Source organism: Triturus cristatus, chromosome 1_1, assembly GCF_964204655.1.
Source record: "Triturus cristatus chromosome 1_1, aTriCri1.1, whole genome shotgun sequence".
In the NCBI taxonomy this organism is placed as follows: Eukaryota; Metazoa; Chordata; class Amphibia; order Caudata; family Salamandridae; genus Triturus; species Triturus cristatus.
This window is the reverse complement of record NC_140579.1, coordinates 460,753,553-460,773,252: the sequence shown is the minus strand read 5'-3', so window position 1 is coordinate 460,773,252 and position 19,700 is coordinate 460,753,553. Positions and strand designations below refer to the sequence as shown.

The following is a 19,700-nucleotide window of genomic DNA, read 5'->3' as shown; positions in this document are numbered from 1 at the left end:
CTCAACTCAGAACAGAATCTTTTTCTCTGATTTACTATTATCTGCTCTTGCACACTTTCCAGATAAAATGCAACCTTCAGCACTACATTAGCGTAGCAGTTGACACCAGAGCTATTTTCAAAATGACATCCTACAACCTCTTCTTCATTTTCCTTTTTCTTTTTGCTTGCAATTACATCACTCCTCTTTTTTTTCCTCCTCTCTACATCTTCATTACAGATATTCTCATTTCTCCTTTTACGAGAAACTACACGTTTCTCCGACACAGGATACAGACCTAAATGAGGAGCATAGGTTCTTCTTAATCTATTATACTCCTTTACACAATTTGTATCAGCACTAACTTTTGAGTCATCAAAGTCTATCATGAATAAACCAGATAATGTTTTCACTCGTGACAAAGCTACATAAGCCATACCTTCTTTGAACACAGTTGAACCAATGTTCACAAAAGCACAATCTACAGTCAATCCTTGAGACTTGTGAATAGTTACAGCATATGCTAGCGAAAACGGAAACTGCTTCCTACGTACATATAAGTCTTTCACAAGCATGAAATGAACTGAACAATGACAAATGTCTTTAACTTCTTCTATCTGATCAAATTTTATTTTTAAACATTCAATTCCATCTTTTTTCTGATAATTAATAAAACCCACAACTCTTCCCATAGCTCCATTAACTAAACCTTTTTCAACATCCAAATTTCTCCTTAAAAATACTCTACAGTTCATGCAAACATATAGATTTTTTTCTATCCAGCTGTTTTGGAAATGTTCTTCTCTAGTGAATCCAATTTATTTTTCAGTGTGCCTGTTAATGTGATAGTAATTCTTCCATCCTCAATTTTGTCCACTGCTTCCAATTTCCTGATATCTTCCTTTTCCAATTTTAAAAGCTCCTCATTGAATATTGAGCATTCACGTAGAGTTGGCATTAAGCAGATGACACTTTTCTTTTCTGCAATGTTCTTGTATATCTTCTCTGCAACTATTTCTTCCTTTGGAAATAAATTATGTAGCAGCCGACTCTGTAATGCTTTTTTGCCAACTTCTGTGAGTAGTCCAATTCTGATATCTTTCAGAATACTTCCATATTCTTCATCGTTTGCTTGCCTCATATTAGTAGTAAGTTCCTTGTACTCAAAGAAGGACCAAATATTTGCATTACCGATGCTTCCCAATGACTTCTTTGTGTCTTCATGTGTCACAGTATTAAACACTGGTTGTCCTTTAACTGGAGTAAGCTGTAGAAGATCCCCAGAAACTATGACATGTTTTCCACCAAATAACACGTCATAGTCTGTCCTTAGAATTTGCTGCATTCTTAAATGCACAAAGGCAAGCATTAAGTTTGATACCATGCTCACCTCATCAATAATGAGAACTTGCATCTTCTTCAATACTCTTGAAACTTCCAAGCATGCTTCTCCAGTTAGCTTGTTGTATTGTATTTTGTTCTCATGCTCCACTGGTAACATTAGCAAACGATGTAAGGTGATTCCTTTTATGTTATATGCTGCTAACCCAGTTGGAGCAGTAACCACACAAGGCAAAGTAGAATCCGTTTTTTGCTGTAGGTAGCTTCTGATGACTTTTATTAGGAAACTTTTTCCAGTTCCAGCTTGTCCGCTTACATACATCCTGATTGGATGAAATGATGTGCATGAGCACTCTTTTTTTTCATGTAGAAATCCGTGATCAATTTTGCTTCTGATCTCTTCATAAATTTGTTGCTGCTCTTCATTCAGTTGTCTTTCCAAATTTTGTAAGTCTATAAATTCTTCTTGAGCTTGATTCATAGCCGTTTCCACTTCATTCATGGCTATTGATGCTTCATTTTCAACGATTGGTTGTCCTAGGGGATCTTGACTGAGTGTTCCTGAACTTTGGCTGTCTTGAGAACTGTCTCTAGCTACTTCAGCTGCAATTGTAGTTTCCTGTTCAATTTCTTCATTTAACATTTGCAGATAAGTTGAGAATGTACTGCATTGTATGCTGTCTTTGCAAGCATTAAAAGAATCTTCATAGCTTTGAAATTCTCCCAGTAGTTCATCCTCTGTACGCCATGGTTTAAACAGCTGTAAAAGAGCCAAGTAGTAAAATTCCTTTTTGTCAGTAGTGTCGCAACTCAGCTTCCTGTGATTTATCAAACTTCCTTTTGTTTGCTTCACCAAACATCCTTCCTCACCAATGACTTTATATTTTCCATTGTTGATGTCTTCTGCGGCTTTCCGTGAATAAATGTAGTTCTGCAGCACTTCATAGAGACACATGTTCTCCAGATGATGACTTCTTTTTGGATAATATGTGTCCAACATGTTTGATTTCAAAATATCTGTACTTTCTGGGTCATTCTCGGCCAAATATTCAATTTCTCCAACAGATTTCAGTACCCGATTTCTCATTGATGCAAGGCCTAAACTTGCCCAAATTATTCTTCTTGATTTCGAGTAGAGACTTGCAGAAGATAACCTATCTGAACATTCGTAGGATCCAATTTCTCGATGCGATAACATCTTTAAACTGAAACTGTACAGCTTCTTACTGACAGTCTTCTCGTGAGAAATCTCTTCCCACATTTCTTTCAATTCAGTTTTTTCAGATTTAGTAATGTAAGACGTTACATATCGAGCAACAGCAATGGAATTGTCAGCTACATACTGTATATCCATGTTAGCATTCCACATGGATAAAATGACTGGGTTGTAGTCATTTATATTTTTTGATTCTTCTTTTCTTTTTAGGTTGTAGGTATTCTTAGGTGATTTTCTTGTGATAGTATGTCTCACAGATGACATAAAACTGTTTACTCTTCCATTTGAAAGAACAGGTCTAGGAAATCCAAATCGACATTTAGTGTAGTATTTATCTTTGCTCTTGTATTTCCGTCGACAGTATTTTCCACACCGATGACTTTGGAAACGTAAAACTTGCTCATTTAACTTTTTCTCTTCTGTGCTTTTTGTTATAGCACATGTTGCATATTCTTCAATGTAAGATAACACTGCTTCATCAGTATCTGTTCCAAACTTTGAGGCATCCTTGATCCACAACAGCATATGAATATGAGGAGCACCTCTTGCCTGGTACTCTTTTCTCCAAAAGAAATCCACTACTTCTCCAAGAGGTGGATTTTTTTTATTGCAGATGAAGGACATCATAGCCTCAAATCTATGATTGAAATATCTGCAAACATTAACCGGATCCAATGAGCACAGTTCTCCTGCTGTCTTGTATTCGATGTTTTTAATGTTTGAATTTGCCTCTCGTAGAAAATCCAGTAAATCATCCCAAGCGTACTCAGCACAGCTTAGGGTAAGGAACCATGTTGGTGTTCCTAAATTCCCTAACATGCATTTTAATTCACCATGGCGTCGGTACCAATATTCATTTGTCCCACGCTGACAAGCCATCAGATTGATCAGTTGTGTTTCCAAATGATCATCTCGGTGCTGCACTTTCTCCATAAAATCCTTAGCAGACACATTTTGTAAATGTCCTCCACTTTTTAAAATGTGATTTACTGCATAAGATAGTGCAGACAAGTCGCTTTCAAATAAAAGATGGAACAAATAAGGAATACTTTGTCGAAATCTGGGATCTTCTGCATATAGTCTTGTAGTCCGATACTCAGAAGCTGGAATCTGTTCTGGACGTTCATCGTATCGTCCTCCTTTTCCTTTAGGAAACAGCTGGGGAAAACATCGAGCTTCCAAGCTCTCCTCCCATACACTCACGGGAGTTCCTTTTGCTTTCTTCATCTGAAACAGATCAATATTGTCTCCCATAACTTCTTTTGAATGTAGAGGATGTATGCTAAAATGTTCATAAATTTCTTCTTCCTTTGACTTGTCCACTTTTTCAATTTGTCCAGTTGGTGTTTCTGTGTCTTCTTGTAAATCTTCTTCTTCTTCTTCTATATAAATTGATTCATACCATTTGTTATTCCTTTTCAAATACAAATTTGCTCTTTGTACTTTCCGTACATCTACCAGCTCCTGCCAAATCTTCTTATTCTTTGTAGGTACACCATTAACCAGAATAACTAATGGTTCAGTTTCCAAAGTATCTGCATCAATAGTTTCCATATTTTTTTTCAACTCCAAGGGCAAATACACCACTCTACCTTTTAAACCTCTCAGTAAATCTGAAGGAGGTAATTTACCAGTTTTGGGCTCCATACGTACTATGGTCTGGAACGGATGAACACATTGAATAAGTATAGACTCATATGTATTTAATTCAGAAAAATCGGCAGGAATAACATCCAATTCTAAATTATTATGTACAGCTCTGGTTGGCATTCTATTTTCCTCTAACTTGTTGTAACAGTATTTACAAATACGCTGATCTCCACCCAATTCAAAACAATTTTCAAGAAATATATATGTGGCAAAATCCTTCCACTTATAATTATCTTCATTTTCACTCTTTCTGTAGAGATCAACATTCCTAGTTTGTTTTCTATAATGAGTTCAGCGGCAACAAATACAAGTTATATTTGGTCTTTCATTAGAGATTATTGCAAATTTTGTTATGTGATCATTAAATGTTTTACTTACAGAGGGTTCTACATTCTCTTCCACTTCTTCCTCATTTACTGTGTCCTTTTCTGCACTGTCTTGTTCAGGACCAAAGTAACAAAACTGAATTTCATCAATAACCTTCTCTACATCTGATACCGATCCACGGAACAGAGCCCTATTCAATTCATCTAACTTTATTGCTGGACTTTTAGCAAAATACAACCGTCTCACAAACTTTCTCATTTCAGTATGATGAACAGCCAGCATCCTAAAATGATGGAAAACACTATTACACACTTTTCTAGATAGACAAGCCAGAGAATGACCCTGGAAACCAGTATTCTCTCTCACTCTGCATGGATCTAGACTTTGAAGCACCTTAATCTTCTGTTTTACACTTTTTTTACTATATTCTCTTAGAAACTCACGAAATTTATCAATAGATTCCTGACGCACAGTGCAAATACTACTACAATTCCAAGTGTACACTGGGGCTTTAGGACGTCTCCCCATAGCCTCATCCGCCATCACTTGTACCTCATCTCTTGGAACCATTATCTCCTTCTCCATTATGCAACCATTTTTCACTTCATAAGCACGACCTCTGGTGTCAACTGCATGCAGCAAACTATTACTTTGAAAATAACTCTCTTCATTAAAAAAAGGTTCACTACTTGAACTATGCATTCATTCTCCTAAAAACACTTTACAAAAGTTTGTTCTTTTCACTACTCTTTTCCTTTTGCTTTGTGATTTCAGTACATTAACCATTTTATCTAATGTACGCATCCTATTCAAAATTAAAATGAATAGTTTCCTTTTTAATTCTAATGCCTTTGCTGCAATGGTTTCAATTTCTTTTTTTCTCTTGTAATATTTTGCCTTTTTCTTATATTTCTTCACATCCTTTATCAAATTGGACATAACTCTTCTCTGAAACATTTTTCTACGTATCTCTTTAAACGCTGTTTTTCTGTTTAAGTTAATCTTTGTTATTGCAGAAGGTATATTTGCATTAACTAAATTCTCAATTTTTTCCTGTTCTTTTCTATTGAAAACATTCTTTCCAGTACAGACATTTTGTACATTTTTCCATTTTTTGAAGATGTTCTTTAAAAAATCTTTTGTCTGCTTACCAGAAGACTTTCTCTTTTTCCCAACATGAGCATCTCCAACTAACTTAGGTCCTCCAGTTGTCTTCAAATATAGTTTTTTTTGTGGTTTTTCCTTACTCTGGATTTTGTAGGCATCTTAAATTTTGTTCACTGCTCTTCAGCAATACCTGAAAAAAACTAAAAAAAAATTCCTTTTTTATATTTCAATATATTACTACATTTTTTATGATCTTTTCAAATCTTAAAATACTAAGTACCCCTTTCCTAGAAGTGAAAATCACAATAACACCTTCACAAATTAAATATCTAAAAACAATTCCTGTGTGCACACAGAGTCATGCTTTGAAATTAGGCAGAAAACGAAATTTCTTTGCCAATTGGAAAGCACACATTCTACTACTTTTTTGGCAAGTGATAAGTACTTTTACAGTCTGACACATTTTGAATCCACTTTTCAGATTCTGATAAAAGCACATGTCCAAACTGCTTTTTGAGACCAGCACCATGTGTAACCTGGGTGACTGACTACACTCCAGCAAGGGCAACCAGCCTTAGTGATGCTGAATGTATTTGCATTACTGACTGCAACCTCAAACCCCACTCGGTTGTGAATACTGTGCATGATTCCACAGGATAAGCAGCTGGTTGTGTGCTAAGAGTCTGCTTCTGCATAAAAAAATAACACCCCCTTTCCATCTAATGCAAATGTAAAATCACCAGAGCAATACCAAACAGCTTTCTGAGACCAGCAACATGTGTAACCTGGGTGACTGACTACACTCCAGCAAGGGCAACCAGCATTAGTGATGCTGAATGTATTTGCATTACTAAGTGGAACCTCAAACCCCACTCGGTTGTGAATACTGTGCATGATTCCACCGGATAAGCAGCTGGGTGTGTGCTAAAAGTCTGCTTCTGCATAAAAAAATAGCTCCCCCTTTACATCTAATGCAAATGTTAAATCACCAGAGCATAACGCAATAAATCTCTGCCTGTAATTCCTCTTTGCACACAGAGTCATGTTTTCATATTAGTCTGAAAACGTAATTTCTTTGCCAATTTGAAACCACACTTACTACTCTTTTTTGGCAAGTAATACATACTTTTACAGTCTGACACATTTTAAATCCACTTTTCAGATTCTTAAAAAAGCACATGTCCAAACAACATTTTCAGACCAGCAACATGTGTAACCTGGGTGACTGAGTACACTCCAGCAAGGGCAACCAGCCTTAGTGATGCTGAATGTATTTGCATTACTGAGTGCAACCTCAAACCCCACTCGGTTGTGAATACTGTGCATGATTCCACAGGATAAGCAGCTGGGTGTGTGCTAAGAGTCTGCTTCTGCATAAAAAAAATGCTCCCCCTTTACATCTAATGCAAATGTAAAATCACCAGAGCAATACGCAATAAATCTCTGCCTGTAATTCCTATTTGCACACAGAGTCATGTTTTCATATTAGTCTGAAAACGTAATTTCTTTGCCAATTTGAAATCACACTTACTACTCTTTTTTTTGGCAAGTGATAAATACTTTTACAGTCTGACACATTTTAAATCCACTTTTCAGATTCTTAAAAAAGCACATGTCCAAACAACATTTTCAGACCAGCAACATGTGTAACCTGGGTGACTGAGTACACTCCAGCAAGGGCAACCAGCCTTAGTGGTGCTGAATGTATTTGCATTACTGACTGCAACCTCAAACCCCACTCGGTTGTGAATACTGTGCATGATTCCACAGGATAAGCAGCTGGCTGTGTGCTAAGAGTCTGCTTCTGCATAAAAAAATACCTCCCCCTTTCCATCTAATGCAAATGTAAAATCACCAGAGCAATACCAAACAGCTTTCTGAGACCAGCAACATGTGTAGCCTGGGTGACTGACTACACTCCAGCAAGGGCAACCAGCCTGCCTGATGCTGAATGTATTTGCATTACTGAGTGCAACCTCAAACCCTTAAAGTATTCCTTATTTATACCAGTACACCTTAATTTATTGTGAAAACATAGTCCATATTATTTTACATGTTCCTCACATTTAAATTTCTCCCAAAACAGAAAATGATAAACACAACTTCAACAAAAGGAATTCCAATTCTATTATTCATTTCTTAATTTACCATATACATCCCCTCTCAAACTCTAAACTCACCTTTAAAATTAGTTAGCTGTGAAAGAAATGTGGCACTCAAACAGCAGATTATCAGAGCCAGGATCTCTGTTCTGTACACCTCTCTCCTCTCAGCAGAACCAGATAATGGCAATGTTTCCCTCTCTTTTTCCACACATATACATGTTAATTTCAAATCTCAGTGCTTCCCCCTTTTTTTCAAATGTAATCACACATTTCTATTGGTTGAAAACCAACCCTTTTCAAAAAGTACCCTTCCCCCAACTTGACTTCTGCCTAGTACCCTTCCCCCAACTTGACTTCTGCCTGCTACCATAGCAACAGCTCATGGAACACTGCTGTGTGGTGTCAGGTCAGAAGTTCAGCAGACAATGTTTCATTTTCAAAGTGCAAGAGTGCTTGACTTTTCAAACCTAACAGCAAATCCATAGTACTGTTCTTTGGTAACACATTTTTCTGTACCAATACAAAACATGCTTCTATAAATTTACACATACAGCCTAGTTTTTATTGTAGAATGGTATGAAACAGCCAATCAGTTTTAAAAAAAAAATATATATGTATGCCTCCATTTCCAAACTGTCTTTCATTTCTTTTTACCATTCTACTGAATTACACCTCCTGAGTGCATCCAGTTCTCCTTTGAAGATGTTCACAGTGTGGATTGTAGGGCACAGCTATGTCTTCTGGAGTGAAAAGTATGCAGAGAAAACAGGTATGGTGAGAGACCTTGCTTTGCCAAATGTAGACATTAAATGGATTGGTCAGAGAGGGTTAAAGTGGCACCAATTGATGCCATTGGTGAAATCCTTCATGCAAATCCAACACCCTGACCTCATAATAGTGCACTGTGGTGGCAATGACCTAGGCTCTTTGACTGGGGTAGGTCTGGAAATGCTTATGAAGGAGACCTTTGCACAACTGTTTTCACTTTTCCCTAAAACTGCCTTTGTGTTTTCTAACATATGCCAAAGGCAAAAATGGAACTGGTCCAATCATTTCTGTCCACAGATTGACAAAGCAAGAAAGCATGTCAACAAATCTGTTTCTGCTTTCCTCCGAGACTATGGTATGGGTTCCATTTACCACAACAACTTGCGTTACGACATGCAAGACATTTATAGAGGAGATGGTGTACACTTCAATGATGAAGGGAACAGAGTCTTCCTCTTGAACCTTAGACTCTGCATCGGTACTTACTTGTAGGTACCACTAAAAAATCACTTCATAAACACAACGGCTCTTTTTAGAGCCCCCTAATATCTAAACACTTAAATCTGCATTTCATTTCTTTTTTTATTTTTTTTCTACCGTACACGTACGGTAAGCTTACCGTAAGCTTACCGTACGCGTACCCCACGATTTTTTTTAAAATTAATAAATGGTTTTTTTGTACTTTTCTGTCCTTCTTTGACCCCCTTTCAAATGTTATGGGGTCTGTAACTCTATTCCTTGCCCCCTTTTCAAGTTATCACTCTTTTTTTTCTGAGTGAAACACACAAAATGGCGCCCGCCGCTTCCTGGTTTCGACCGATTCGAATGTTTACTAAGATCTAACAGCCAATCAGAATCGCGCTCGCGCACGTCACCGTACGCGTACGGTAAGCGCAACGTAAGCGCACCGTAAGCGCACCGTAAGCTGGCTCAGATATATATATTGATTTAAAGGCTATTTTCTCAGAATCTACTGAACAGATTTACACCAAACCTACAAAAGGCACTTCCTTGACCTGAGGACTACCTCTCTGCCAAATTTCATTTAACTCTGTTCAGCCGTTCGGGCTGTAGCTGTGTATAAAGGTCCTATGTAAAAATGCATGGGAAAAACGTGTTTTGGGACCCCCCTTTTATCTCAGCCCCCGCTTGACGAATCCCCCCGAGACTTTCAGGGTAGGAGCGGAGCGTAGCGCCCCACCTATTTTGAAAATTTTGCGAGGATTCGTCGCCCGGCGCCAAAGTTATTCAAAATAGAATGTTGCGGTTTTCCTATGGTAAGAGGGTCCTAACTATAACTACCTACTGGCGACCGCCAGTAGGTAATATATATAAATACATATATATATATGAACCAACAATAATGTCCCCCTCTTTTTTAGGAACAATTAAGGAGCACTCATGGGTTTTGTAATGCTTTCTTAAATTCACCCAGCATGACGCGTTTCGTCTGGCACGACTTTATCAAATGCTGCTCAGTGATCAAAAAAGTCTCTGGAATTGCGATATTTAAAAGCCTCATTAAGCCCCGCCTGCACAGTGTATTGGGCAGTCTTTGTATAGCCGCCATCTTTCAGTCTGTGACCTTGCATTTACGTTCTATATTAGTATTAATAATCACAATAAGCATTCTTCCTCGTAAGCTTCCATTTAGTAATGGGAAACAAGGTCCATGACTCCTTGATCGTACTGTCTCACTGTGCATTAGATCACGGAGCCTCAATGTTGTTTTGTACAAGCCCTTCGTCAGCCGCTTTTCCGATGGTTTTTCTTCTGTGCCTGAGAGCATGGATTCTCGTAATCAGTGCTCTTCCATGTAGTCATGAGCCAATGCAGTATTGGCAGGTACATTAGTTGAGGCCGCGGTGGTTCTGGCAGATCACGATAAAATTCCAAACAAATTGCCACAAATCCGCCGAACTCCTTGTGTGATGGGTGCTCCTTCGTGCAAGTGGCATGCACGTAACAATGAACCAACAACAATGTCCCCCCTCTTTTTTAGGAACAATTAAGGAGCACTCATGGGTTTTGTAATGCTTTCTTTAATTCACCCAGCATGATGCGTTTCGTCTGGCACGACTTTCTCAAATGCTGCTCAGTGATCAAGAAAGTCACTGGCATTGCGATATTTAAAAGCCTCATTAAGCCCCGCCTGCACAGTGTATTGGGCAGTGTTTGTATAGCCGCCATCTTGGAGTCTGTGACCTTGCATTTACGTTCTATAGTAGTATTAATAATCACAATAAGCATTCTTTCTCGTAAGCTTCCATTTAGTAATGGGAAACAAGGTCCATGACTTCTTGATCGTACTGTCTCACTGTGCATTAGATCACGGAGCCTCAATGTTGATTTGTACAAGCCCTTCGTCAGCCGCTTTTCCGATGGTTTTTCTTCTGTGCCTGAGAGCATGGATTCTCGTAATCAGTGTTCTTCCATTTAGTCATGAGCCAATGCAGTATTGGCAGGTACATTAGTTGTGGCCGCGGTGGTTCTGGCAGATCACGATAAAATTCCAAACAAATTGCCACAAATCCGCCGAACTCCTTGTGTGACGAGTGCTCCTTCGTGCAAGTGGCATGCACGTAACAATGAACCAACAACAATGTCCCCCTCTTTTTTAGGAACAATTAAGGAGCACTCATGGGTTTTGTAATGCTTTCTTTATTTCACCCAGCATGATGCGTTTCGTCTGGCACGACTTTCTCAAATGCTGCTCAGTGATCAAGAAAGTCTCTGGCATTGCGATATTGAAAAGCCTCATTAAGCCCCGCCTGCACAGTGTATTGGGCAGTGTTTGTATAGCCACCATCTTGGAGTCTGTGACCTTGCATTTACGTTCTATAGTAGTATTAATAATCACAATAAGCATTCTTCCTCGTAAGCTTCCATTTAGTAATGTGAAACAAGGTCCATGACTCCTTGATCGTACTGTCTCACTGTGCATTAGATCACGGTGCCTCAATGTTGTTTTGTACAAGCCCTTCGTCAGCCGCTTTTCCGATGGTTTTTCTTCTGTGCCTGAGAGCATGGATTCTCGTAATCAGTGCTCTTCCATGTAGTCATGAGCCAATGCAGTATTGGCAGGTACATTAGTTGTGGCCGTGGTGGTTCTGGCAGATCACGATAAAATTCCAAACAAATTGCCACAAATCCGCCGAACTCCTTGTGTGACGGTTACTCCTTCGTGCAAGTAGCATGCACGTAACAATGAACCAACAACAATGTCCCCCTCTTTTTTAGGAACAATTAAGGAGCAGTCATGGGTTTTGTAATGCTTTCTTTAATTCACCCAGCATGACGCGTTTCGTCTGGCACGACTTTCTCAAATGCTGCTCAGTGATCAAGAAAGTCTCTGGCATTGCGATATTTAAAAGCCTCATTAAGCCCCGCCTGCACAGTGTATTGGGCAGTGTTTATATAGCCGCCATCTTGGAGTCTGTGACCTTGCATTTACGTTCTATAGTAGTATTAATAATCACAATAAGCATTCTTTCTCGTAAGCTTCCATTTAGTAATGGGAAACAAGGTCCATGACTCCTATATATATATATACACACAGCTTTGATTCAGCCCCTTGCTCTTTCCACGCTAGCATTTCAAGGGACTACTTTTTTTTTCTTTTAGTATGCTATGGGAATGCATATGTGCTGCTTCCCCTTTCACACTCCAACCTCACTGCTCTCCAATACTTCCTTGTCCGTCTTCTCGTTCCATTCCTTAACAATGAACAGCTTGTCTGCTCTGTAGAAACCTGTTACCTAGCAGATGTCGAACACTTCCCCCAATGTGGTGCTGCCTACCAGGCATGCATAAAGGAGCAAGTACATCACCCTGACAACCTGTCCTTTTTTTCTGCGTTGCAGTGCTCTTTACCTAGCGTGGTGGGTTAAGTTGGATTTCCTTACTTTTTGTTCTTTGTGACTTGCTTTAGCAGTCACGCTGCTTTATTTGGCTGGCTGGTACTCCCTGCTCAGCGGGTGTTGGTCTTCTCTACGGGCCACGGCAGGGAGCATCCTGTGGCTCGGTCATTGCTACTGCTTTCTTCCTTGTGGTACCCGCCCGCATAGGCTGTTTCTATGGTTACCATTAAAGTTAATGGGGTTACCCTGTATTCCTCAGAACCTGGGTTTCTCTGATATAAGCTACAATGTATTCGGTCAGTGATCCAATTGCGTAGGGTGATCAAGGCTTGATCTAACATTCCAACAGAACAATTCTTGAACTGGACTATTGTGACGAAAAGGACCGACAGTTGTTTATAATTATACATCTTTTTGTTGATTTGTTTTTTTGTTCTATATAATACACTTCTGCACTTCATGTCACGTAGCTCACTAAGTCATGGTTCTATGGTTTATGTATCTATGAAGACCATTAATGAATGAAATCGTATCTTTCCAAAGAAATTTTGAACTTGAATATACAAATTGAATAATCACTTTGTGTGGTGTGTCGTTTTACATTTCTTGACAATAATGAGCGGTAATGTATTGATTACTATATAGTACTGTTCAGGAATTGTTCTGTTGGAATTTTAGGTCAAGCCTTGATCACACTAAGTAAAGAACACATTGTAATTTTTATGATTGCGGGCGCTACCTGCATATCGGAGTCTAATTCCTGAGGTCGGGTGCCGCAAGGATTTAATTTCCATTGTGGTGACTGCGATCATGGTGCCTGTTGCTTCTGGCCCTGCGGGGGTTCCCACTGTGGATGCACTGCACCTCCTGATCAATTAGGCTGTTGAGGCTGCGTTCAGGGCTAGGGAGGCTGAGGGTCCTCTGCTAAGGTTCCACACCCTGTTCCCCTGGCTGATTTTGTTGATCCTGAAGAGGAAGATGGCAGGAGGGGTCACATTGTGCAGGGATCTGAGCTCTCTGACTTATTTAACCATGTGAGGAATAATCTGGGTTTTCCTTCGCCTATGGTGAATAACTTGGAGGATGATTTCTTTACCCAGAATCACCAACTTGATCCTGACTCTTTGCCTTTGCACTGTGCTGTCCACAAGGATCTGGCCCATGAATGGTGAGATGTGGATAAATATGCTTTTCCTTGCTGTTTGGGTAAACGTTACATGGGAGGATTTCATAATAGTTTACTTAGTCTATCAAGGTAGATAATTTGATGACTGGCGTTTCTTCACAGAGAATGGTTCTTTCCGATGACACCCTTTCTTCCAAACCCATAGATACAAAGATGGAGGATGATGTGAAGAGGTCATATACCACCCTCAATGTTTCCATTAGGGCTGCGGCCTACACCACTTATATGGTTCAGTCCCTCTTTGAGGTTTTCCAGGCTTTGGCTCTTCAGTTGGGTGACGGAGGGGATATTTCCTCTCTGTTGGCTCTCATTGAACTACAGGTGTGTTACCTGTCTGATATATATCCTTCGATACCTTATGTGCAGCAGGTGCTGCCTCAGGGGCTTCCATTGCTGCCATATATGGATGCAGTCTTGGAAGACAGAGGCATCACAGAAGTCTATCCTTCTCGAATTGACATTTGAGAGTTCTATTTTGTTTGGCCCCCAGCTGAAGGAACTGATAAAGCAGTCTGCGGAGAATCAGAACTGGTGGCTCCTGTTCAACCTTCTTCTAGGGGTCGGGGTTTTGGTTATAACCATGCTCAACAGTCCTTTCATGGCATGCGATCGTGTATGGGGGACCCCTGGAGGAGACAAGTCTCGGTCCCAGTCAGATGGTGCTTTCTCTGCTGCTTCTCCAAAGCAGTGACTATCCAACTTTTCCAGTTAGGGCTCACCTGTGCTTCTTTGGTCAGTCCTGGGTGGTTCGGACGGTGACCTCAGGTTATTGAATTGAATTTCCATCTCGCCCTGCTCTGGTGTTCAGAGACACCCCTCTGTCAAGGGATTCCCAGCGGTAGCTGGCCTTGCTGGAAGGCATTCGGCTTCTCTTGGAGAAGGTGCTGATTGTGGAGGTTCCACCTCTGGAGCAGGGCTTGGAGTCTTACTCCATCCTTTTTCTGGTTTCCAAGAAGGATACTACAGACTTGCACCCCATGTTACATCTAAAGAGGTGAATTTCTACATTTCTCATCTTTGTTTCAAGAGGGTGACTTTGCAGTTGATCCTTCAGCTGGGGCACCAATGATGCTTCCTCACCTCCCTCGCCCTGATGGACACCTACCGGCATGCTCCCCTTCATCTGATGGATCAGCAGTTTTTGTGCTTTGCGGTGGGCTCCTGGCACTTCCAGTTCCAGGTGCTTCCTTTTGGCATTTCATTGGTGCCAAGGGTTTTTACGAACCTCTTACCCCCCACCTGATGGGTATTCTCTATTCACAGGACATTCAGGTTTTTCCTAACTTTGATGGTTGGCTGATTGTCGCTCCTTCTTTCTATCAGGCCACAGAAGATGTTCATCAGGTCGGTCTTCTGCTGGATTCTTTTGGTTTCCTCATCAACCACAGGAAGCCCTCCCTTCAGCCCTCTTACTCTCTGAAGTTCCTCAGGGCGTCTACTGGATAGATCTGGGGATGGTGTTCTTGTCTTCCGAAATACAATCAACTCTGTTCCAGCTTATCTCTTGGGTCCTGTCCCAGTCTTAGGTGTTGCCAGGCCAATGCGGAGTAAGGGGTAGATAGTCTCCACACTGCATGTCCTCCCCAGGTCCCATCTCCACTGGTATCACCTCTTGTATCACATTCTGCGCCAATGGGATCCTGCTTCTCAGATCTATGAGGCTCTCATTCCTGTGTCTCTGTAAATGTGGGAGCTTCTTCAATGGTGGTTGTCCCCTCACAATCTCTAGGGATTTCTATCTTCTTCCTCCTCCTGCCTTGGTGGTCTTGTTGACCAATGCCAGTGCCATGGGGTGGGGTGCATTTCTAAGGGATGCCAAGGCCCAGGACTGTCTCGAGGCTCTCCAGTCCTCAAACTGGCGAGAATTGATGGCAGTCTTGCAGGCCCTTCTTTGATTTGCTCCCCTCCTGTGGGATCAAGCTGTTTGCATGCAGACCGACAACCAGGTCGTTCGTACCTATGTCAGCAGGCGGGGGGCATGGGCAGGTCTCTGTTTCTCCTTTCGCAGAGGATCCGTCCTCGGGGAAACGAGAAACCGTTTATCTTTCGGGTAAGGAGAATGGGCTTGTGGATTTGTTGAGCCAGCTGTTTCACTCATCAGTGACTATGTGTCTGCCTCCCCTTATTTCTGCAGATATTCTCCAGGTTTAGCCTTTCTTGGCTGGATCTGTTTGCCTCAGAGGAGTCAGCTCTTCTTCTGCATTTTTGCAGCCTGTATCCGTCGAGGTTGGCCTGGACGATAGATGCTTTAGCCATCCCGTGGACCAAGGGTCTTCTGTTTGCCCCCACACCCTTCCCTTGATTGCTTGGGTCCTCAGGAAGATTCGGCTGGATCTGGCAGAGGTTCTTTTGGTTGTTCTTGAGTGGTGCCTGAGGCCCTGGTTCCCCCTTCTCCTGGATTTGGCGGTGTCACCATTGGAAGTTTCCCCTGTACCCATCTCACCTGTGTGCTCCTCTTCTTAGCTCATCCTCTCTCCTTTTCCTCCAGCTGGGGGTCTGGCACTTGAGAGGATGAATTTGTTGGATCAGGGGTGTTCACTTGAGGTGGCTCAGAGCATCCAAATGTTTTGCAAGCCTTCAACACTGAAGTCTTATGATCAACATTGGAAGCATTTTGACTCCTGGTGTCATGGGAAGGGTCTGTCGTCTTTTTCCTGATATTCACCAACAAATAATGGTTTGGCTTGCGTGGAAGATCAGGAACTCAATTGTATTCACACCAGCCATTCCAAATCCAGAAATAACATAGTGTCTGTTATAGGAAGAGGGCACATGTAAGTTTGTCTTATGCTTGGAGCAGTAGTGTAGCTGCACTCAGCGGAAACCAAGCTGAGTGTCCATTTCTTGTAACAGAATATATCCATTTTTTACTGTGCATATTGCATATATGCTGTAGAAATTGCCATTAGATTTGGATGAAGTCTGTGTGTGTCCACATGATAAGAGCCCTGCAAAATGTATTGACATTGCATATATATGCTGTAATTGTCTCACAAGACAGTTCAAGACATCAAATCTTAAAGTAAAATATTCAATCCCATGCACTGAGATTAATGCCTCTTGTGTAAGATGAATTCAGCCAAATGGTGAAAAAAGCATTTTCATGACAGCAAAGGACTCTTTAATTCTATGCTCAATTGCATTAAAAAATCTATTGATTTTTATCACGATCCAAACAAAAGTATTTTTCCCGTCCTCAACTGAAGACATTTCCACTCTTGGAGCAACAGCTTCACCTAATTAGTACCTAAATACAGAGATCAACACCTAAAGGTTTAACAATGAAATTTTGAAAAACCATCTGCCGATGTGCTGTACTTTTAATACCATGTCTTGAGGAAAAATGTATGTATTTGAGATGCAAAATGTTTCTTTCTTGAAATCTGTAAATTTTGCAGTAGATGGATGAGTATTGGCAAGTGTAGTAAATCCAAAAATTACATGGACAATGTCATAGAGACAAAAACAAAAACATATAATTCCATAATTCGAGTAGCCTTGCACATAGCTTAATTCTTAAGGTGTATCAATTGATACTTGGCAGTGGTGTGACAGTAAGTTCTCTGGAAAGTTAGATGTTAGACATTAAGGGGCATATTATCAAGGGATGTATTGCCGCTTTTTTGGCACATAGTGCCGAAAAAGCGGCAATTTTATTATCGCACAATTTACAAGGACTCTGTACCATGCAGTAGCATGAGTTTCCTTGCGATAGCAGCCGTTTTTCCCCCCACTTTGCATGTCAGCGATAGACATCGCTAATGACATGCAAAGTGGGCGTACCTTAGAAATACTACATGACAAACCCTCCCTACCACAGCTTCGCATTATTTACAACGCTGCACCGGTTCCGCAAAGCGATGTCAATAGTAGCGCTAAGCCCCCTTTTTCGCAGGTATTTAACTCCTGCTAATAATCTGACTTAACCATACTAACAATGGGAGGTGGATTGGAAGGTTAAGTCAACATCTCCCGATTACCAAGCATTTCATTAGCGCAGTTCCCATATCGCTGGATTACGTACGCTAATGATGCTTTTCGCCGTCTATCGCAGGATTTTACATCGCATGTGAGAAAAGCGTTGCTAATACAACGCTAACAAGGCGATGTAATCCGGCGATAGATGGCGATAATGAAAAACGCGCTAAGCACGTTCTGCGATAATTATCGTGGGCTGCTGTTAATATGCCCCTTAGTTACGAGTTGGCAGAGGTATGCAACCTGTCCAAGCAGGAGCCACAATCTTCATCAGAGTAAGTCACAGCTCATCCTAAATTATCCTGTGCTCACCCTCTAGTAGTTTGGGCTAGAGCAGTCAGGTTTAATTTAAAGAGGCACTGTGTAAAGTATTTGTGCAGCACTTCAAACAGTAACACAGCCAAAACCCATAAAAATACTCCACACCAGGTTAGAAAAATAAAACTAAATTTTATAAATAAACAAAAATCCCATAAGCAGAAGTAGAGATATGAATTTTTAAAAATTAAATGTGAAAATAGTGCTTAGAAGAAAAGAGTGAATATTTGGGATATCTGATTGCGCTAGACCAGGACAAAGTCAAAAGTTCGGTCAACCGCAATGGAACGTGGGTGAGATACAGAGACACCACAAGGCCTGCTGAACAAAAATACATTGATCCTAGTCAAAACAGCAAAGATGCAGGGTTCTGCCGAGCAATGCCTCGGTATCGATCTCGGAGTCAAGGTGAATCATCAAATTTTTCCACGCATCGATGGTGATGCACCAGTTCCAAAGACGAAGCACCAGGTCTGAGATGTGTTGGTTCTCCATGCAGTCGAGAGGTTGCGTCGATCGTCTCTCTGCAGTGGCGGCAATGCAGCGGCGGTGATGCGGTACATCCGATGCCGCAGGTCTAATGACCTGTTCCTGCAAGAGTGACAATACATCGATTCTTCTCTAACAGCAGAGGATGCTTTGCTTCTACAGGGCAAGTACCTGGGTCCAATTCCAATGGGCTAGGCACATGAGCAGGGTGGAAAACTGTTATGTCCCGAGTCCAGTTGTGTAACACAGGCCCCCGCAGCCCCTTTGGTGCGGGGGGACGCCAAGGCTTCAGGGGCCCCCGTAGCACAGTACTCTGGCCGAGCCTGATTCCAGAGGGGGCCCCTCAATGTACCTTGCAGGGGGCCACCTCCACTTTCATTACATCAGTCCCTGAGTCTTTAAATCAAGAGGCTAGTCAGCTAGCGCTTGGAGTCACTCTGGGTTGAAGTCCTCCAGATCAGCAGTCCAGCAGAGTGGCAGTCCTGAAGCACAGCAGTTATTCTACCTGGCAGAGTGGTTTCAGGTCCAGAAATATACTGAGTTGGTAGTGCCAGAGGTCCAGTACTTGCAGCCATTTGTGCCTTTGAATTGGGGGTGACTTCAAAGAAAGGCTTTGAAGTTACCAGAGGTCCTCCTTTCCTGCACTGACTCCAGACTCACTACAGGGGGGCATGCAGCACTTTGTGTTTGGGCAGGACACAGCCTATTCAGGTGTAAGCGTGAGGCTGTGCCCGGCTTCTCCCTCCCATCCTCCCAGGAAGATCCATTGAGTCTCACCCAAGTTCCCCTTGTGTGTGACTGTCTAGAGGGAATAACCAAAGTCCAACTGAATGCACAGGCTCTGCAATGGCAGACCTGAGACATGTTTAAGGGCTAAATGAGTGGGTGGCACAAGCAGTGGAGGATTGGTAGTGTACACTGACCATCAGTGTTAGAAATTGGGTTCTGGTTGGCAGCGGTATGTACCCTGTCCAAGCAGGAATCTCAATCCGAATCAGGGTAAGTCATAACACACCTTAAATTATCCTGTGCTCAGTCTCTGGTAGCTTGGCATAGAGCAGTCAGGTTTAACTTAAGAGGCATTGTGTAAAGTATTTGTGCAACACTTCAAACAGTAACACAATGCAAACACCACAAAATGACTCCACCCCAGGTAAGAATAATATAACTCAATATTTTAAACAAAACAAGACCAGAACAACAAAAATCCATTACATAGATGTTGAGATATGGATTTGTAAAGATTAACTGTGAAAATAGAGCTTACAAGACAAGCAATGAGCACCAAGTTGGAATTTCTGGGTGCGCTGGACTAGGGCAAAGTCAAAAGTTCAGGCCAACTGTGATAGAGTGCCGGCCACATCAGGGAACTCACA

The 19,700-nt window shown here is 41.4% G+C and overlaps 1 long non-coding RNA gene across 1 annotated transcript in view; it reads left to right on the top strand.

The window, feature by feature from the left end:
- The window catches only part of LOC146870425 (uncharacterized), a 197,508-nt gene that overhangs the window by 44,246 nt on the left and 133,562 nt on the right, over positions 1–19,700 (top strand). The gene's annotated exons all lie outside the window — the stretch shown is intronic.